This window comes from Phocoena phocoena, chromosome 21 (genome assembly GCF_963924675.1).
Source record: "Phocoena phocoena chromosome 21, mPhoPho1.1, whole genome shotgun sequence".
NCBI classification, from domain to species: Eukaryota; Metazoa; Chordata; class Mammalia; order Artiodactyla; family Phocoenidae; genus Phocoena; species Phocoena phocoena.
In genome coordinates, this window is record NC_089239.1 from 10,317,716 (window position 1) to 10,339,250 (window position 21,535).

A 21,535-nucleotide genomic window follows, 5' to 3' on the forward strand; every position below is an offset into this window, starting at 1 on the left:
TGAGGAATGGAATGCAAGTCCTTTAGTCTTTAAAATTGAGATGGTCCGTGTAGCTTGATTTGGCTTTTTATGGACCATCTTCGGCACAATTTTCAATCTGGGAGAGGTTGCCTGTTAGATGCAAAGTTTCTTAAAACCCAAAAAGGAGAGCAGCAGAGCTGGTCCTTTAGGGGTAAGAGCAGGTGAGAGTCCACACAAGGGAGTCATGTTCCGAAGCAGCCCAGCCTGCTCCTTGGAGATCCTGCTGTTACGAGATTTCTCATGTGGGTCCTTTGTGACAGCTCTCAGTTCCCTCCTAAAAAGTCCTCTTGACTGAGTGACCGACTTCTTGACAGCCCAGAAGCGTTTTCTTGGGCAAACCTCCCCAGGCTTTCTCACCAGTGCCCCATCACCATGTATTCTGAAGAAACATTGATTTTCACCAGCGAACAAATACATTCCAGCTGCACTAGTGAGGTTGGGCTAATGGCAGAGCAGAGGCTACTGAGCCACTTTGAGCTCTTCCTTTTTTCTCCAACTCTAAGCCCCCTGACGCTATCCAAGGTACCCACTCTCTGAAGCCGCAGCCACAGACCCGCTGGGACCAGGACAAGGGGGAAATTTTTTTGTTTAAGCCCTCTGGCAAACCTCTCAGCCTCTCTCTCTGCCACTGCCCTGGAAAAGGGCATCTATGCCAGAAGTAACACGGGGAGCCCTGTTAACTCAGCCCTGCTCAGTCAGAACCAGCTTCCCGCCCCGCTGTCGCCTCCCCAGGCAAAGCCTGCTAGAGACACATCACCCTCTCCTTAGATGGCCTGCAAACTCCAGCACAGCTGGGACCGGAGCTGCAGCCTCCTTGCCCCAGCTGAAGAGAGCAAAAGCTTCCAGCGGCTGGAAACAATGAGCTCCCCCATCCTTCCCCTGCCCCCCACCCTATCCTGACCGGTCCCACCCCCTTTCCTCCGACAAGTGGAAAATCACCCAGAAGCTTCTTTCACCCCCGGGCCTTTATGTATGTATGTATGTATGTATGTATGTATGTATGTATGTATTTCCTTACGGGGTGATGGCGTTCGCCTCCCTTGCTTTTCGGAAGCTAAAACGCTTTGGCAGCCAAGAATGAAAGTGTTTGTCTGAATTCTAGCCTCTGGGCATCAGCCGAGACACAGAACGGCTTGCCGTTCCCTCCGCCGCTGCGGCTGCCGCAGTTGTGATGACAAAGATAAACAGCCCATCAGCGAGGAGCTGAAAAGAAATATAGAAAAGGGGATGGGAGTAGTTTAATTACTTTGAATGGCTTTTTGTGTTCTGTGTGATTGCTTCCTATGATACAGTAGTTTCTCATTCTCCATGCAAGCTCCGTGTTTCTATTCATAAGAATAAGATTGAAGCAGGAAATTGGCTTTCAAGAGTGAGAGAGAGAGAGAAAGGGCTGAGAGGTCGGGACTGTTTCCATCAGAGGAAAGCCAGTGAGGGAGTGTTTCCACTGCAGCATGGAATGACCTGGTCCCTGGGAAAGCTATCCACGAGGGCAAAGATGGAGCGTCACAGAGCTTAGGACAGGTCCGCGCAAGGCTGGGGGAGGTCCACAAGCAAAGCCAGGGTCCTTCTGGGTTGCAGGCCAGTGCTGTGCACTCTTCCTACCTGGGAAAGGGAGGATGTTGTGTGTGTGTGTGTGTCCAATTCCCTTTCAAGTTACCAGTGATAGGATAGATCTTAATCTCTAGGCTGAAACCCGGGAGATCATTGCTCTTTCACTCTGTGCTCCCTTAACCTTGAATACTTTCCATTTCCATAAATTGAGAACTTGTGGTTCATAATAATGACAAATAGTTACCTCTGTATATGACAGAACCATATGATCAAAAGAGGTACCTAGCCCTTATTCACAAAGAAGCAAAGGTTTTTATTTTATGCAATCAATATGACCCTGTCAATCCACCTATTTTTTTCCATATAAGTTAAACTGCCTTCTAAGAAAAAAAGTAACTTGAATCCACTAAAGGAGTTTGCTATTAGAGGAAGCCCTATGATAAATTCTTTTGTAATACAAATAATATATTTCTCTTTAAATTCTAGTTTTTATATATTGGATTTTCTTAAATTACAGTACATCTGTACTGGGGACATTTAAGCTCAGGATTGAGAGTTACCGTTTAGAGAACTGAGTGCCCATGTGTGCAGAGCATTCTTCAACAAGGGGGCGAAGTTTGGAAAGGAGGAATTAGTGGCATTTCTACTCGTGAGTTTACAATGATAAGGAGGGCAGAAACATCAGGTACCTGGAACCTTTACACAGCAGGCAGATTGGGCACCTCCGTGAGGCAAGCCCTGCAGATACGCTTTGCAGTCTTCAAGGTGATAGACACATGATAACATCCGCCATTGCTATTACAAGATGCTCATAAATGTGGAGTGTCAAATTTGGGGAATTCTTTTAGGTTCAGACGCTTCAGATAGAAGGAGTGAAGGCACTAAGCTCTGAAATATCATCTTTCGAGACTCAGAATGCAAAGGAGTCAAATCCAGAAGCCCAAACAACACAGGCAGATGTGAAGAATATCTAAAACCAATAGGCGGAGACCTGGAGAAAGCTCACCGGGGGAAACTTCTCCAGGACGATGTAGCGGAGAAAAATTACTCAGCAGTTCAAGAAGAAATGTGCGTACAAGGGCACCGCAGGAAGTAGGACAGGAGAGACTCAGGAAAGAGATGAAAAACTAGAAAACAAAGCAAAATGAGGAAAAGTGAACCAAAACTGTGGGAGGAGAGATGTAATAAAAAAATGAAACCGTGGGAACAGGAAAACCTACTTTCCTTTGTCCTTTACTCCGCCCTCATCTCCATATGCCCCTCCCTTGAGCGTTCTTGCCTTCAGACGCCGTCTCCCAGGTGCCATCATGCTGCTTCCGGCTGAGTTCCATGTCTATAGTCACATCCATGGTTATTCAACCTCCGTGCCTTCTTCTGGGAGGAAAGGACCTGAAGATGGGGGAGGATCAAAATGGCAGAGCTGTAACCTCTATGCGCAAGGTGGGTTCAGAATCATATATAGGACCAGCTATAGCCCAAGCCAACACCTAAAAGCAATAGACAGTGGAAAGGCCCTTCTGTGCAAAATCGTCTTCTCCATAGGACGGTCATGATTTCCCGAGCTCCGCCATAGTCACTTTTTTTTTTTTTTTAATTTTATTGAAGTATAGTTGATTTACAGTGCTGTGCCAATCTCTGCTGTACAGCAAAGTGACTCAGTTTTACACATATAGAAATTCTTTTTTTAATATCCTTTTATGGCTTATCACAGGATATTGAATATAGTTCCCTGTGCTATACAGTAGGACCTTGTTATTTACACAATATTCACTCTTTGTGTCATTGTAATAAGAGGAAGACAGGGGAAAAAAACATGAATTTGGGGCCCTGAGTATCTCAGCTGGAAGTGGTGTATCCGATTAGAGTGTTATCCTCAGGGTCCCAAGACCACCGTATGGTACCAGACTAGGAAATCTCGACACAGGGGCCACGTAGCCGGTTGATGGAAGGCAGCAGAAAAAGGTCAGAAGGGGCAGCAAGGAACACAGCCCTTATAGGTTACATTGACGGGTGTGGGTGGGAGACAGGAGTGGCACCAGACCCTAGGTGTTCGACAAGCACGACCAGGAACACCTTCACCAGAATGGGAGGCATGTAGGGGACCGAGAAGCACTGAAGACAGGTGTAGCCTACTTTACAATTTCACCCTTGATACTTTTTGACCACATTTAGATAACAACAGCAACCACAAACAAATAAACAAACAAACAAACAATAGTTGTGCATTTGACCTTAAGCAAGACCTTGGAAAGAATACCCACCTGAGAGTCCAATTCTAACCCAGGTCTCTCTTTAACTCTCTCTTTAATAGTCTGACCTTGGGTATTTCTTTAAGCCTGGCTTTCTTCATCCTACAATAAGGGTGGCCTCTAACATTCTCTGATTCCATAATTGCTTTCACCCTTTAATTTAGGTCATTCTAGATGAGTGCAGTATAGTCTAGGTGAAGGAAACAAAGTTGCAGAGCAGAGGCTTGAATAAGTCCATAAATAACCCGTGTGTTGCTCTCCTAGTGGGATAGCCTGAAGAGAATGTTTCACAAACCAACTGGTGGTCCAAGGTCTTAGGACATCAGTGGCCTAGAAACATGAAGACTGGAAAGGAAACATTGTCTTAAACTATAAAATCTTCAATAAGGTGAAAACAGATCTCAAAATACTAGTACAAGGGGACACCCTTTGAAACTTTATAGAGGAAGTTGTTCACCAAATGCATTACAGGTGGTACAGAAAGGAAACAAATGTATAAATGGTTTCAAACTATTTCAGAAAGTTTTATGAATGGCCAATCATGACAGACTAGAACATTACAGAGGAATGGAAACATTTAAGGTTGACATCTGGGAAAACAATTAAGCTGTCCCTCATCCCTAGGGGCCTTTGAGGTCAGGTTAGGAAAATGTCAAGTCAATGCTCTGCTGAGAGTGTAGCAAGTCTTTGTTTTAGTAAAATGAAAGGAACATCGGGACATCCCTGGAGGCCCAGTGGTTAAGACTTTGCCTTCCAATGCAGGGGGTGTGGATTCGATCCCTGCTCAGGGAGCTAGGATCTCACATGCCTCTCAGCCAAAGAACCAAAACATAAAACAGAAGCAATATTGTAACAAATTCAATAAAGGCTTTAAAAATGGTCCACAGCAAAAAAAAAGAAAGGAACATCACAACAGGGAAAAAAAGAAAATGCTCTGGATGAAAGACAACAAAAGATTGTGCAGAGTCATGATACACCAGTGATGGTGGTGAGTGCTTGGTCCAGCCCTGCCATCATGTGCTTTGCTAATGTCTCTGAGAGAGGATTGACATGTGATAAATTCTAACTTGGGTCATATCGATCCAGGTTGTATTAGATGTTGGCTCTAATAAAGGGATTCTAGGAGGAAAATACCCATGTTAGTCCAAATTATTATTTATTTCCGTTGTTGAATTTAAGCCCTGCGGACTACATCCTATGGTTTCTCGTCATGAATTAGGGGTCATCCAATCTTTGGTGCCAGAGCGCTCACCATTCCGTACAACCACTCGTGCGTCGTACTTTAACCCAGTCCTGCACTACTGGAAAACAAAGAGCTCAACCCTCATTTTCTGAGACATGTGTTACAGTGTCATTCCGGGTCTCTGTACAAAATGACGTCCTTAGGTTGAAAACATGTTAATGGGTGTTCTGCCTAGGTAAGGATTTACGAAATGGGCCCTGAGTGCATTTACTTTTCTCCTTGCATTTTAATCAGCCTGTCATTTCATTATCCGCATTCTGTGTTGGCTGTTTGGGATCATTGGGCAAAAGCTAGCTATCGCTGCATATTACTCAGTACGTTTGCTCTAATAAGCTTTCGTAAATAAAACCCGAAGAGATGAAAAAGGCCAGTGGCTGATTACATGTGACCAATTTGGTCTCATTAGGTTCTTATAAGGAGCAAAAGTAAATATAATCTTTATAAATCATACAGCTATAACAGAGATGCCTGGTAAAATTCATTAGTTAAGATAATAAGAGTGAAGACCATTTAAACGTGCGTAACAGTTTGGTTTATGAAGCTGTTAAGTACTGTTTCATCCATTATAAACTTTTACAAAACTCAAAGATGTAATCAGGCAGAGGAAATCATATATACTTCCATAATTCCCTAAGGTTTGGGCTTAATAAATTGCTATTAAAACAATGATAAAAACTAATGCTTGTCTTGAATCTTTCATTCAAAGACCCCTGAGTGACTCATAAAACATTATTTTCCCTTGATTCCCAAGGCCCAGATAAAGTTTATTCAACCTATTTTACAGAAGGTACCATTAAGACTCAAACAGGTGAAATTATAAACTAAAATTCAAAACAAAACAAAAACAAACAAACAAAAAACAACTACAGCAAAATTGAAAGCTAACAAAGAGTACGCCCTAAGGTTATTGCTTCTCAGGTTAAAATAAAGTCAGAATTTTCATTAAAAAAAAACAAAAACAAAAAAAACCCTGGTGCTTCTTTTATTACTTTGCCCTAAGCATATCTTGATTTGATTCTTGGGTGGCAAGTAAGGCAAATGTTGATGGCTAGACTTCAATATTGCTTCCCAACTGAAGAATCTGTTCAGGATAAAAATAAAACAACTATGCAGGGAGAGTAGAACTTGGAGGCAGATACCGGTTTTAAGAACTGGCTCTGTTTCTTAACTCTGTGAACCTGAGCAAGTCACTGAATGGACCCAGGATCCTCCCAGGTGAGGTAGGGATGAAATCACTGTGTGGAGGGAAGGAGATGATTAACATCAGAGAGAAAAACGTCTTTGCAAACATAGTAGTGCCGCCAAATGTTATCTATTTTCCCAGTATCTTTCCCTCTTGTTCACTGCCGTCACCCCTCGGTATCCGTAGGGCATTGGTTCCGGGACCCCACCCCCACCCCCGCTCATACCCAAACCCTCGGATGCTCAAGTCCCTTATGTAAAATGGTGAAGTACCGTGGATACGGTTGGTCCCCCGTATTCGCGGATTCGAAATCCGCGGACGCGAAATCCTTGGATACCAAGGACAGACTGTGTATACTATGATGTTGCGAGAATTAGTCCCCATCTCCCGAACGCCTACCATATTTTTTGCAAATACCTTTTCGATTGTCCTCAAGTCTTTGCCTAATGGGTCAGTAAGATTTCCAGTCTCAGCACCGGGGAAACTGAGGCAATCTTTTTTTTTTTTTTTTTTTTTTTTTGCGGTACGCGGGGCTCTCACTGTTGTGGCCTCTCCCGTTGCGGAGCACAGGCTCCGGACGCGCAGGCTCAGCGGCCATGGCTCACGGGCCCAGCCGCTCCACGGCATGTGGGATCCTCCCAGATCGGGGCACGAACCCGTGTCCCCTGCATCGGCAGGCAGACTCTCAACCACTGCACCACCAGGGAAGCCCGAGGCAATCTTAATGACTGAGCTATTCCTTCTCCATCTCCACCTCACTACCTCTAATTAGACATCAGAATGTGATTCTCACACTTGGCCCAAACCTGTCAGCCCAGGAGGAGACAGGTTTTCTAGATGGCCAGAAAGAATGGAATGGGAGAGGCACTCATCGGCTTTCTTATCACTGTCCCTGCCGCGTTTCGGTCAGGTTGCCATCTTCACTGTCACAGCGCTGTCAATCTGCTCCTTTCAGCCCTGACTTGCCCTACTAAGCCGCGCCTTCAGGATCCAAGGAACATACCCTACCGCGGCCCTGCTTCCAACAGCACTCGCATCACCGTGTGCATATGAGCAGCAACGAGGAAGAGAGCTGGGAGGGATGGCGGGGGGAGTACAATGGAGAGAGGCAAGTGTTACCGTGGGTAGTTTAGCTCTCAAATGAATTATCCCTGAGCTTAATATGTGCACACAGAGCAAAGGAACTAAAAGAACCACTGATTTTAAATAAATCATATGCGGTTAAACAGGATATAATGTCCTTTGGGCTGCATGGAGCAGCTGTGCCTAGGTGAAAAGGGTTGTGACGTTAGGCGGAGGGCGGCGGGGGGCAGCAGGAAGAGGGAGCTGTATTTTATTCTCTTTTTCCCCCCTCCAGCTTCAATAGCAGGAATGCAGCTACAAAGTGAAGTGCTTCTTACAATAGATACAACAGTGCCACCTAGAGGCCAAGAGGCAACTGTCCCTCCAGCCAGGGAGAGGCCAGGACTGAAACTGATTATCCCCGGCCTCGGGCACTGCCTTAAGGGAGCTTCCTCCGCCTGCTGGCTGCTTCCCCGGCAGGCAGTCCGCAGACAAGACTTGGAGGAACGATTCGCAAAGCCAAGGATACAAGGGCCGCCTTTGCTGACAACAGGGAACACAGGTTAGGTTCTCCTGAGTGTAGTTCCAAAACATAAAAGCAGAAAGGACCTTCTGGATTTTAGTCCCCAAGCCTCCCCCTCCCCCATCAAAATGCAAATTTCCTGGAGATTTTCCTTCCTGTGTCCTATTCTTTGCCTGTTAAGATAATTCATGCAAATTTTATGCATTTTGCTCAGAGGCATCTAATTAGACAGATTCGCTCCTCGACTCAGTAACCTTCAGTTTTATCCTTCTAAAAAGAAGGTTTTGTCAGGAACCTCTCGCTCGTACTGGGCATCAGACTCGGCATGTCTGAGCATGAGCAACAGCACACAGGTCTGCCTGCGTGCAGAGTCCACAAACACCTGCATTTTGTGTGTGTATCACCCTGCTGTTTGCATTGGGGGGCGCTCATATGCCTTTGCGTGCAAAGTCCAGCACAAATCCATGGGCACCAGTACACCCAAAGTGCACTTTTCCATGAGAAAAAGGGAAATGAAAAGTTAGTTCCTGAAGGTCCAAGAAGTACGGACACCTGATTGGCATAACTGCTGAACAAAGGACATGAAAAGAGAAAAACATACCTACGTGTCCTCCTTTGTTCCGAAAATTAATTCCAATTCTTGTTGGCATGCTGCCAGCCTGCATTCCAGAAGAAAAGAAAACTCACTTATCGGGGAAAGATAAACCAGAGAAGGGAGGCTAACAAGCTCTCAGATTGACAAAAGCATTGTGGGTTGCCATGGAAAGAGATCGTTTCAACCGTGAGGGTCATTATCCCCCACCTTTCAAAATCCACCAGGTGTGCCAGCTTAGGGTCTCATTAGACAAACAAGATTCCCCAGAGCAGCATCTGGGATGACCTCCTGACACGTTTCCTTCCTTGAAGAGTCTGCCAACTCCCAAGAGCCACCCAGATGTGTGTGCGAGTCACCCACTGTATCAAGTTCCCTGAAATAGACACCAGCTCTCCCAGCATGCAGCAGTCAGTAACGCTTTCGGGTCAGAGGGTACAAACTCAAATACCTGTCTGTGCCATTTGATGGTGGCCAGTTAGCCAGGGATGGTGACAAGCTGAAGAACTCCACTTGCCTGTTTACAAGAACAGCCCTTACTCAATTCCAGCCACTTGTCACCTAGAGGAAATGCAGGCACGGTATTGCTAGACTGTTTTTAAGAGAAGCCCGAAATCTGAACGTGTCTGTGAAATCTCCTGATTTTTAAATGTTGGCAGCAAATCAAAAAATTTAAAACCTTGTGCTGAGCCAAACAAAACTTGGCCAAAGGCCTAATTTGACCTTGAAAATGCCAGGGCAACCCCTGTGTGCAGTCATTCACAGCCCTTGAAAAATCTGTATTACAACCACACCCAAATATTAGGCCTCCACTGCATACTAAGGGCAGAAACTTTCAGACTTCCATGCTTTTGTTTATCCTGTTTCACCTGTCTGAGTTGGTCTTTCCTCCAGTCTCTGCTTGTCAAAATCCAGTATCCAGGTCCAACTCAAATGTCAATTTGTTTGTGAAGTCGGCCAGAATCACTGCAGTCAAAATTAATCATTCCGGTAACACTTGGTTTTTACTCTGTCTTGCACTTAGCAGATCGGCCTCACAGGAGGGGTAAGCCGTGTTGGTGTGAGTCCCAGTTGTGAGTCCCTGAGACCTTGTATTTTATCCACTACATCCTCTCTCTCTGCCCAGTGCCCAGCACAGAGCCTGTGCGGATGGCTGGTTCGAATTTTCTTTGGGAACCTTATTAAATGAGAAGCAGTACATGTAGTTCATTGACTAAAAAAACTCAGGGCGTTTCAAAGGTCATTAATTCAATCCCTGCCTTGCATTAATCATGTCAGGTGATCGGATGACAAAGCCCAGGTACTTCTTAAATCGGGGCTACATAATGATCATTAAATCAACAGCTATTCGAATAAGGTGCATCTCTCTGCCAGACCCCAGGGATATGTTATTATTATCATGTATATTATGACTTCCTAGAGGGCAGGGTTCTTTCCTTTCTTTTTTTTTTTGAATGTTTTCATCCTAGGTACCCACTACACTTTCTGGCACAGAGAGGGTTCAACAAAATATTTGCAGAGTTTAATCATCATCAGCAAAACAAGTCTCTAAGGAGCGCCTACTTCATGCAAAAAGAACAACACACCATGCAGTGGTGGGTGTGCAGCGCCCTCCAACAGCTACAATCCAGTTGGAAAGCAAAGCCTATTTAAACGAAAAAAATTAAACGCACCATCGATACACGGTGAATGCTGGAAGGTATTTCTTGAGTTCCAGCCATGTGGCATGCCTTTTGCTAAATGCTGGGGATTCAAAGAGAGCAAGGTGCAGTGCCCACCCTCGTGGAAACAGAGTAGGGGAGTTTGAAATGGAAAGATCATTGTGGGCTGAGCAATCAGAAAACGTGCAATTTGAAATCACAGGAAGCAGGGAGTTAGTAAGTTCTGGATGGAAATTGACACCCTATTGTTTTAACATTGGGGATGTTAATGGGGGGAGGGTGTCAAATAGATCGAAATGTTGCAGAAGGGAAAATATTCTAAAATGATGCTACTCCAAGATCCCTAGGGAAGTAAAACTCCCTAGCTCTCAACCTTGGGATCACGCCTAGTTAACACCGACACCGATGATCCAAGGAAGTGGTGAGTCAGAGGGCAGTGAGGCCTGACAGGAAGGACAGCTCAGCCAGGTGCCTGCAGTTGCACCTGACTCTGTTCCCTTCTAGGGACACAGATGCTGAAGGGAAGGAATGAGTGAGACAAACCCTCTGTTTTACATTAGCATCATCCTTCTCCTGCCCTTCATGTCTCCAAAACACTACTCTCTATCTGTCTCAGTCTGTTCAGGCTGCTATACAAAAGTACCATTACCTGGGTGGCTTATAAACAATAGAAATTTATTTCTCACAGTCTGGAGGCTGGGGAGTCCAAGGTCAAAACGCTGGCAGATCGGTTATGGTGAGGGCATTCTTCCTCTTTCACAGCCACCCTGTGCCCTCACATGGCCAAAGGGACAAGCTAGCTCGCTGGGGCCTCTTCTTACAAGGGCACTGATCCCAATCATGAGGGCTCCACCCTCATGATCTAATCACCCCGTAAAGGCCCTGCCTCCTAATACCATCACCTTGGAGGTAACGATTTCAACATATGAATTTGAGGGAGACACAAACGTTCAGACCATAGAAGCACAGAAACTCCCATCACTCTCATGGATCACCTTTGTCTATCCACAAACTTCACAATCCCTGGGTACAGCTCCCCTGTTGGGGGAAGGGAGAAGACAATAACCGTGACCGTTATTCACCTTCCTGCTGCCCAACTTGAATTTGGTCAACTGGTCAGGGAAGGCAGTGACAAAAGGAGGAAGAACAGTCCTCATTTCAGCGTAAGCCTTTCTCTTCCAAGAGAGGAAATTGATGTCATGACATGTAGTTGTGACGCCTCAGCCCCCCAAGCAGGACAATCCATCCACAATACCTGCGAGTATATAGCTTATAACTACCCTATAAAACAGAGCAAGTCCAGTTAAGGAAATAAGAAAGAAAAAGGGAAGAAAAGAAGGAAGAAGAAGGGAGGAAATCAGTGTAACAGGTAAAACTTATTGATTAATTAATAATTTAATTAATTAATTTAATTAATTAATTTAATTAATTAATATTGAGAGAATCTGAGATGCAACTGGAGCTTAAGACTGAGAGTTGCTGGAAATAAACATAAGAAAATGAGGAAAAGGGGGAAAAAAGAATTAAATAGAATCAAATCCCTGCTTCACAAGCCCATGCTCTGCCAATAATTTATTCTTTTAAAAAAAAGGAGGCAGAGGGCTCCCCTGGTGGTGCAGTGGTTGAGAGTCCACCTGCCGATGCAGGGGACACAGGTTCGTGCCCTGGTCCGGGAAGATCCCACGTGCCGCGGAGCGGCTGGGCCGTGAGCCATGGCCGCTGAACCTGCGCGTCCGGAGCCTGTGCTCCGCAACGGGAGAGGCCACAACAGTGAGAGGCCCGCGTACCACAAAAAAAAAAAAAAAAAAAAAAATTGTTAAATATTTTTAGCTGCAGTGGTTTTTAATCACAAGGGTATTGTTTCAAAGACAATTATTTTATGTGTAACCAAAAGCAAAGCTAAAGCCCAATCCAGATTCATCTGAGAACATCCTATAATTGAAGGGCATGGCAGGAAAAGGCAGATAGCTGCCCTTGAGGACTGGAATATGAGGGAGCTCAGATTTCTCTTATAAAACATGGTTAGTGGGTGACCTTTGCTGATGTGGCTTGATGTTGTTGATTAAAACGGCAAATTGCAACTTCATCCGCATTCATCCAAAAAAGAGGCCTGTTTACTCCTCCCACCTTGAAATCGAGCCTCTTTGCAACCAGCCAGCCTTCTGAGTGGCCTACGGTTTGGATAAGAGACGCATCAATGAATGTCTTTCTAGAAAGAAATGTACTGTCTTGCCATGTGATTGTTTCTCTGAGGAAGCAGTAGCATCCCTGGTTTGGGGTTTAGAGGCTTGGAATGAGCACCTGAAAGGAAGAAGAACTGAAACTTCCCAACTGATCTAATCGCGAGCCATCTCTGGACAGGCACCTTCCTCCAAAGCCCACTCACAAAGGGACATGAGTAAATCCATCTGTTCCCTGAGGTCACTGTTGCTGGTTTCCGGTTGCTACTTACCCCTGCAGTCCACTGCCACACAAAAATGATGGGAAAACACAGGGTCAAGTCCTTTGTGGCAAGGCAGACATACATACAACTGTCAGGGGGTAGAGAAACAGCCCCTAAAGACTTGGTTCCAGGGACACCTCGATGTTTCAAGCCCACATCCAGGCATCAGGTTGCTTCTTTCACAAAGTGCTTCGTTCCTAAAATATTTAAGTTGATTCAATAAAGGCATCCTTGGGCTTCCCTGGTGGCACAGTGGTTGAGAGTCCGCCTGCCGATGCAGGGGACGCGGGTTCGTGCCCCGGTCCGGGAGGATCCCGCATGCCGCGGAGCGGCTGGGCCCGTGAGCCATGGCCGCTGAGCCTGCGCGTCCGGAGTCTGTGCTCCGCAACGGGAGAGGCCACAACAGTGAGAGGCCGGCGTACCGCAAATAAATAAATAAAGGCATCCTTCAGAGAGGAAACATGTCATACAAACAACATGGTCATTTTTACAGCAAACGAATTACGGGCCCGGAGAACAATGCGAAGTCTCTGTTCCAGTTGTTCGTGGGAGGGAGCTCATTCTGAGCCATTACCGCGGTGTCTGTCAGAGGGGATCTGCGTCAGCCTGTAAGGAGGCACGTTCACTTTCCTTCCGAAACAGTGTTCGGTGGCCTGGCTCTGTGACAGCTGTGAGACTGCTTCAGTGAGCTGCTTCAGATCCAGCTTTCTGTCTTTTCTGGAAAGTTCATAGCCAACCAGGCTACAGTTATCAGGGCAGATCTTAAAACCACAGGCAAGGAAGGAGAGAGAGAGGCAATCCAGAAGAAGAGTTTCCTCCGGGAAGCCTGCTGCAAAGTGAAGACAGGGGATGAGGCACGGGGCCTGAGGTCTAACCCAGAATGTCTCCTCCCAACGTTGATTTATTCTGTCTTTCTGCCTTACAGTCCACCTGAGACACTGAGGTTGGCTTACGCCTTCACTGTGTCACCCTCCTGTTGAAAATTCTCCGTGGTCCCACTGCCTTCAGAACCAAGTCCAAATCCCTACATGCCGTTCTCAAGAATTGGCAAGATGGCACCAGCAAGCCTTTCCCTGCCTCTGCAGTTTGGTGTTCCCATTCTGTGCCAGATATTTGCTGTCTGCCCCTCCAGACCCACGATCTGCCTATCTGCACCAGCTCTCATCCTGGGAGCCTGACCTGTGGAATCTCATCCAGTTCCCAAGGATGGTGGCTTCCTGCTTGGGCTCAGCCAATAGGGAGAGAGGGGCGGAGCCAGGAATGAGTTCAGAGGGATGGGGCAGAAAGGCGGTATCCACTGTCCTGGCTTCTTCCCTTTCTGTCTCCTTTAAGCTATATCATGTAATATCCCGTATACATGGAATCTAGAAAAATGGTACAGATGAACTTATTGGCAAAGCAGAAACAGTCACAGATGTAGAGGACAAACGTACGGTTACCAAGGGGGGAAGGGCGGGATGGTGGGACAGATTAGGAGATTGGGATTGACATATATACACTAGTATGTATAAAATATATAACTAATGAGAACCTACCGTATAGCACAGGGAGCTCTGCTCAGTGCTCTGTGGTGACCTAAAAGGGAAGGAAATCTAAAAGAGAGGGGATATATGTATACATATAACTGATTCACTTTTCTGTACAGCAGAAACTAACACAGCACTGTAAAGCAACTATACTCCAATAAAAATTTATTTAAAAAACAAAAAAGCTAGCTGTGCCCCTCACCTAAAGGGCAGTGCCCTCTGAGAGGCGGCTCCCTCTACACTGTGCCTGCTGGTTCTGACTGTTCTTTCCCTCAGTCCTAGAGGTCTGAGGATAATAGCCCTCCCCCTTCCCTCACCCCACTGCTCCAGTTTACTTGCAAACAATCACGCTCCTCTTATCTATTTACAGTACTGCTTCCGTTGGGACCCTCTCCTTCCCTCCTTCTAGAAGAGAAAACTGAGCCTCGCAGAGGTCAAATTGTCAAGTTTCTCAAGGCTTGAAGGTAATAAGTAGCAGAACCAGGATTTGATCCCAACCAACCTAGCTCCAGAAACTTCTCGTGCAGCCCCTGACACACTACCTCACTAACACACTAGGCTGGAATTGCACTGTCACCTCCACTCCCATCAAATTCTTACCTTCCCCACAAGGTGCGGGATCAAGCTGCCCCTCCCCCATGACATCCCCCAGTCCTTCCAGCTCCATTATAAGCTCAGTTTCCATGAAGCAGAGTGTCTGTGTCATCCCCTTGGATACATACCATGTATCGCTTCACCATATCCATTCAGGATTCAGGTGTATATTCTTGTTTCTCCGATGGATGGCAAAGCCCTTGGAGGACAGAAATTGTGGCTTCCATAGAATCCCCATTGTCCTTAGCCCACAGTAAATAATACAGTGGCCTGTATTAGTCAGCTGGATAAATGAACAGGGAGGAATTTCTATGGCTATTTATATTGTCTGTCAAAACGAATAATTGCCCCAGGAATTATGGGTTCTTCTTAAACTGAAACTTGGAAAAAAAAATTGAACAGTGAAGAGAAAGGTGACAAACTCTGAATAAATAACAGTCACCTGGAAGGCATTATAATATTTCCTTTATCATCAAAGCTTACTTAAGTTTCCTGTGAAAGTCTCCTCCAAAGAGCCGTTCTATCTTGGTGGCTACAAGAGAAGTTTCTGGGGCTAGACTGCCGGGGTTCATATCTTGGTTCTGCTACTTGTTAACTGTCAATCTTAGGAAACACAGCTGTTCAAGATCTGTACAGCTCAGTTTTCCCATCTATAAGATGGGGATAATAGTAGTCCCACGCCCCTCACGTTGTGAGGATTAAATAAATTAACACACAGAAGCACGGGATCTGATACATTGTGTTCAACATACGTCCCTTACTATCGCTGAATATGCAAGGGTCACCTGATTCTCCCGTCTGTCTGGACTCTTCCCAGGACCTCCTAAGACCTGGAAGTTTCCAAGCAAGACAAGGGTTAGGTACAAAGACTCTACTTTAAGGAATTAATAAAAGCCACAGACTTAGTCTCATTCTAGTGAATAACATGCTGATGAAGTATTTTCATGTAGAGTTGGAGGAAAGATTGGGGAGGCTATTTTTAATGTATTATGTACTATTTTACAGTTCAGGAAATGGAGGCATCAAAGGCATAGAGGAGACTAATTAATTTATAAATGAATCTTTACGTGGCACCTGCAGTGTACCCAGTTGTGGACTCAGTGATGGAGGGTACAAATGAACGGTATACCACCTGTCTAAGGTGACCCATTACCGCAGCACAGAGCCTGAGTTCTGACCCAGTTTTTTGACACACCACCTAGTAGATCAAGAAGCAGCTCTGATTTTTGAGAACGAGCTATCAGTCTCTTGAGAGGTAGATGGCTGGATTGCCATAAAAAAAAAATAATAATAATAAAAAACTATGACAACACCGGGGACACTGTAAATTCATTGAATAATCCATCTCACCCTCATCTGCTCTTTTGTTCTACGCCTGCCATTTGGCCAGTCACCCCCCCTTCTGTGTTGAAATACCAGTGGATTGAGAAGAATTCCATGACAGGGGAGCAAATAAAGAGCCTTCCGTCCTTGACGCGTCTCTTTCTTCTTTATAAACTTACCTTTTTATTACCTTTATTACGCATGGCATGCACAGAGGCCCTGAAATAAGAAAGAAACAATTTGAGTGTGGGTTTGGTAGCAGCTCTCCTTCCCTTGAGAGCCAAGCTTATACACCTTGCTTATTACCTTCTCGTGATCCTGAACACTGCTTGCAGCCATATAATATCTTCTGCTGGGTAAATGGGGAGCAGCTCTCTCTAGTCTGTCAGTCAATTTTATTTCCCCCTGAATCAAGGAAGTTAACATCTTACCCCTCTAACAGTTGAGGCAGGTGAGTTTCCCCTTGCTTCCTGCCAGGGATTTCACTGCAGGAGGAGAGAGAAGAAAGAGGCTGTGTCCTGGCAGTCCCGGCAGTGCCTCGGCCGCGTGGGCCACCGGAAAGGGGAACGTCAGTACATATTCCTGCAGCATCACTAGCTAGAATGCGACTGCTGAAGAGAAAAATCACAGCAGCTCTAGGATTTCACCCTTAGCTAGAGCTTGACCAAGGCAAAAATGGTGACTGTTCATTGGGGTGATCCAGACAGACTCCAGATTGCAAGGGGCAAGAGCAGGAGGATAGTAAAAGAATAAAGAATAGGGCTTCCCTGGTGGCGCAGTGGTTGAGGGTCCGCCTGTTGAGGCAGGGGACACGGGTTCGTGCCCCGGTCCGGGAAGATCCCACATGCCATGGAGCGGCTGGGCCCGTGAGCCATGGCCGCTGAGCCTGCGCGTCCGGAGCCTGTGCTCGGCAACAGGAGAGGCCACAACAGTGAGAGGCCCGCGTACCGAAAAAAAAAAGAATAAAGAATAAAATAGAGACACATCATGGATAAAACTATCCACCTCCCTTTCTGGGAAAAGGTACCCCATCCCATGCTGAAGAAGTGTGTGGTCTTCTTTAATTTTTTTATAGTTATTATTTAATATTGGTTATATTCCCTGTGCTGTATTATATATCCTTGCAGCTTATTTATTTTATACATAATAGTCTGTACCTCTTAATTCCCTTTCCCTATCATGCCCCCCCACCTTGCATCTCCCCACTGGTACCCACTAGTTTGTTCTCTATATCTGTGTTTGCTTCTGTTTTGTTATATTCACTAGTTTGTTGTATTTTTTAGATTCCACACATAAGTGATATCATACAGTATTTGCCTTTCTCTGTCTGACTTGTATCACTAAGCATAATACCCTCTAAATGCATCCATGTTACTGCAAATGACGAAATTTCATTCTTCTTTTATGGCTCAGGAGTGTTCCATTCTATATATCTACCTAGCTCCATCTCTGTCTGTCTATCTCTCCATCTATCTATATACCACATCTTCTTTATCCATTCATCTGTTGAAAAACCACCCACCTCATGCTGAAGAAATATCTGGTCATCTTTAATTCAATTTATAACAAGTTTTATTAAGCCACTACTGTCTATAAAGTATTTGACTAGATTCTCGGGAGAAGTGATGCAGGTATAAACAAGAGGACTTGCCATCTCTCCATGTGAGCCTTACCTCCTTCATGTCTTTGCCCAGATCTCACCTCCCCAGTGAGTTCCACTCCACCCACATTTTAAACACTGCCACTGTCTTCAGCACTCCTGATATCTCTTATCCCTATGTTATCCTTTTTTTCCTTGGCACATACAAGAAAACGTCTCCTTTGGACAAACTTTACATTTACTTACTTTATCATGCTTATTTCTTATCGTCAGTTTCCACACACACACCATCACCAGGACAGGGATCTTTGTGAGTTTTATTCCCTGATGTACTTTAAGTACCTAGAACAGTGCCTGGCACCGAGTAAACACTCAATAAAGTGTTGTTGAATGAAAATATTAATGTTTCCCTCAGAGCCCAAATACATTCTTTACTACCTCCTGAAGAATCTCCAGGAATTATTAAGGACTTACAACAAAAATGACCATTTTTGCAATGAATGCATCCAGGAGTGTAGACAGTAAACCACCCAAACCCTTGAACAGGTTTTGGTTAATGAGTGGATGCATCCTCACAGCTCACTGTGCGACTGACTTCCCACAAATCAGTGTCCCGTGGCTTCCCTTCACAGATCATCCCTCAATCAGCGAGCAGCTAGGTTGTCCATCAGCTTGATTCAGAGGTTTCATTTCTGAGACGGATGTAATATCTTTTCTTTTTTTGTGGAAGTGCACTCACGGTGTGATGCATAGGATGTGTGCGTTTAGGAAACATGTCATAGAAGTTCCATCAATTCTCTTACACGCCAACAAGCATGTATTCCAAAGGTATGTTATAGCCTTCAACGTATTACACAGTTTAAGCATTAGCAGATTCCTAGCATCTGATCCCCGAAGGGAGCTGTAAACATCCGCCCCTCCCCCAGACTCAGCAAGTGGGTTCTGAACAAGGGAAAACCCCCCGCCCAGCCCAAACACACTCAAACACCAGCACAGACTCCATGCTGCTCCCACGCAGTACTCCTCCCACAGGCAACTCTCAACTGGCACATCCCAGCCTGGGACCATCCATCCATCCAGACACTGTGGCAGGGAGCCAGATATTCGTGTCTTAGGATAAATTATCCAAAGTTCCTAGATATGAAAAGCTTCACACAAGGTCACAAAAATTGACTTATGGCTGTGAGATAAGAGCACGTTGCTTACGTGGCTGGACCTCCACACCTTCACCAGCCTTTGGTTTTTCAATCATTCTCCTCCTTTCATTTATGATGGGATTACTCCTGAGATAACCAATTCCAGGCAAATTAGTGGCCCTGCTGGCTGATGCCCTGAATTCTCTATTCTAACATCTCAAAAATTAGACCTCCGTGATCTTTATCCCGAACCTACTAGAAAAAATTATCCAAATATCTTGCTAATATGATCCACCACGCTAAGGTCTCGAAGCCATAAAGACACACCTGCTTTGCAGACCTGCCTCTCTGCCTCCAAAAGAGAAAGGGTACCAGGACAATTAGAAAGCACTAATTCTCTGCATTTAAAAAAAGCCTCATTAAAGGCCAAGGATATCCACTCCATGGCCCAGCAGTGATAACGTTACCACCTGGGCTTGACCTGGTTATTGGAACTATGAAATCTTACACCAGCATCTGGCAAAACCAACTAAAATCTCTTTCTCTCACCATTTAACTCTTACCTTCTCACATATACACCAGTAACGTTTTGCCATGAGACAAACCATTCCAAACATGGTGGCTTAACCCAGTAGCCATTTAGGCCATGATTCTGCAGATCAGCAGCTAGGCTGGTTCAGCGGGGCGGTTCTGGTGCGGGCTCAGCCGCTCTCAGCTGACAAGTCAAAGACTTGTCTTTTAAACGTTGGTTCAGTGCCAGCTGGGGCACAGATGCAGCTGGGCCGCGTGTCCCATTACGCTGCAGGCTAGCCACGTCATGCTCACACAAGGGTTCAGGGTCTCAAGAGCAGTAGGGTTCCATTCCACAAGAACTTTCCAAGTCTCTGAGTATTTCATGTCCATTTACGTTCATTAGCCAAAGCAAGACACAAACTTAGCCCAAGAGCTGAGAAAAACTCACCTTTTGAAAGAAGTTACGAAATCACGTTGCCAAGGCATGAATATGGGGAAAGAGAGAAATTGTGGCCATTTTCTGCAATTTTCCAAGATCTGCACGGAGGTGTTGTGAGAGATGTAAGTGCTGATACAGGGAGAAGACTGGGGATTTCGTGATCGCTAAATCATCTAGTCACCTCTGATCGCCTCAAGAGACTGTTGGTCGAGGATACACAAAGCAGTCAGTCATTTACATCAACAAATATTTAGTCAGCACCTACCGTGTGCCAAGCACCCTTCTAAGCAATAGTGATGGAAACAGACAATGTCCCAGCTTACGGTCTAGTGGGGAACAGACAGACAATCAATACCTAAATGTATAATAGTTCTAACTGTAAGTGCTATAAAGAAATAAATAATAGTTAAAGGTAAGAAGAGTAAGAGGAGTGGGTGTTATTATATTTGGGGTGTTTATGGATGGTCTTACTGATAACATCTTGAAGGAACGCTTGAAGAAAGTTGAGGGGACAATCCATATGGACGGCTGGAGACGAGCACCCCAGGCAGAGGAAAGAGTAAATGTGAAGCCTTAAGGCAGGATTATTATCTGTGCCTCTGAGTCACAGCAAAGACGCTAATGTGGCTGGTGTGGAGCGAATGAGGGGTGGGAGAGAGAGGATATGGGAGAAGTGTTAGTGGCCAAACTGCACTGAGAAGTTTAGATTATATTCTGAGTGCGAAGGGAATCCTTGGCCAGTTTAGAACCGAGATGGGTATGACCTGACGGAAGTGTTTCCAGGATCACTCTGATTGCTTTGTGCGAAATACACCGTGGGAGGCAAGAGCAGAAGGAGGAAACCAGCTGCCAGGCTGTCGTTCTTAGTCCCACTGGGTTCCCAGGCTTCACAGATCACAGCTAATAAATATATTTCTCAGTTCTGTTTCTGATCCCCCATGTTGGATTTCAGTTGAGTTTGGCAAAAGGATGGCCAGGGGGGAGAAATCCTTCGAGACCGTGCTCACCAGGGAATCGTGAGCTTCTCTCCAGTCACTTTAGAATCCAGCTCTGTCTCCTTCCTTCACTGAGCGGACCCTGGGAAGGATGATGGCTGGTCAATTGGTGCTGATTAGAGGAAAAGGATACGGTTGGAAAGGAGTCACCACCACGTGAACAAACGCCAGTGCAAGGCAGATGGCTCACTGTCATTGACATTTATCACAGGGCCAACTTTTCGACGAACAGGAGTTCTGATGGCTGAAACAAGTAGAAATAAACTTCAGGGGGAGGGACCCACTGGATCAGAGGAGGAAGATTGTATCTGTGGCCTGCTGTCTATTTGGGGGCTGGATTTCAGCAAAAGACATGTGTAAGCACCCCAAAATGTCTAATTCTGCCAAGTTCAAATCTTCCATCCTTCTATTTCCATCTCCCCCCACATTCTAGTGCTCTCTGAGCCCCTTCACCCAATGGCTCACGTCAAATGAAATTCAATGGGAAACAGAGGAATTTCCATTGTCTTGTCAACTGGGTCCAGGCAAATGGCCTTCTCTCTACCTTCCCAGACCCCTCACTCTCTACAAGTCCAAATCTGCTTCTTTCTCTCCTCTGTTGTCTCCATTTCTAACTAAGGGGATCCTGAAGCCAGTTTCAGTTTCCAAATGTGGAAGAAATGTCACTAACAGGGGGAACAGTGATGGACCACAAACACCAAATCCATCTCCTCCATCCCCATCCCTGACAAGACATCCCAGTCCTAGGCAGGAGCAGGCAACTCAGGTTTCCAAGGGCAGACTGAGATTTTACAAGATGCAGTAGAACATACCGCCCAAGAATATGGTCCTGGGAGTCAGGGAGTCTTACCTTGGGCCCTTCCTGAACCACTTCTTAGCAG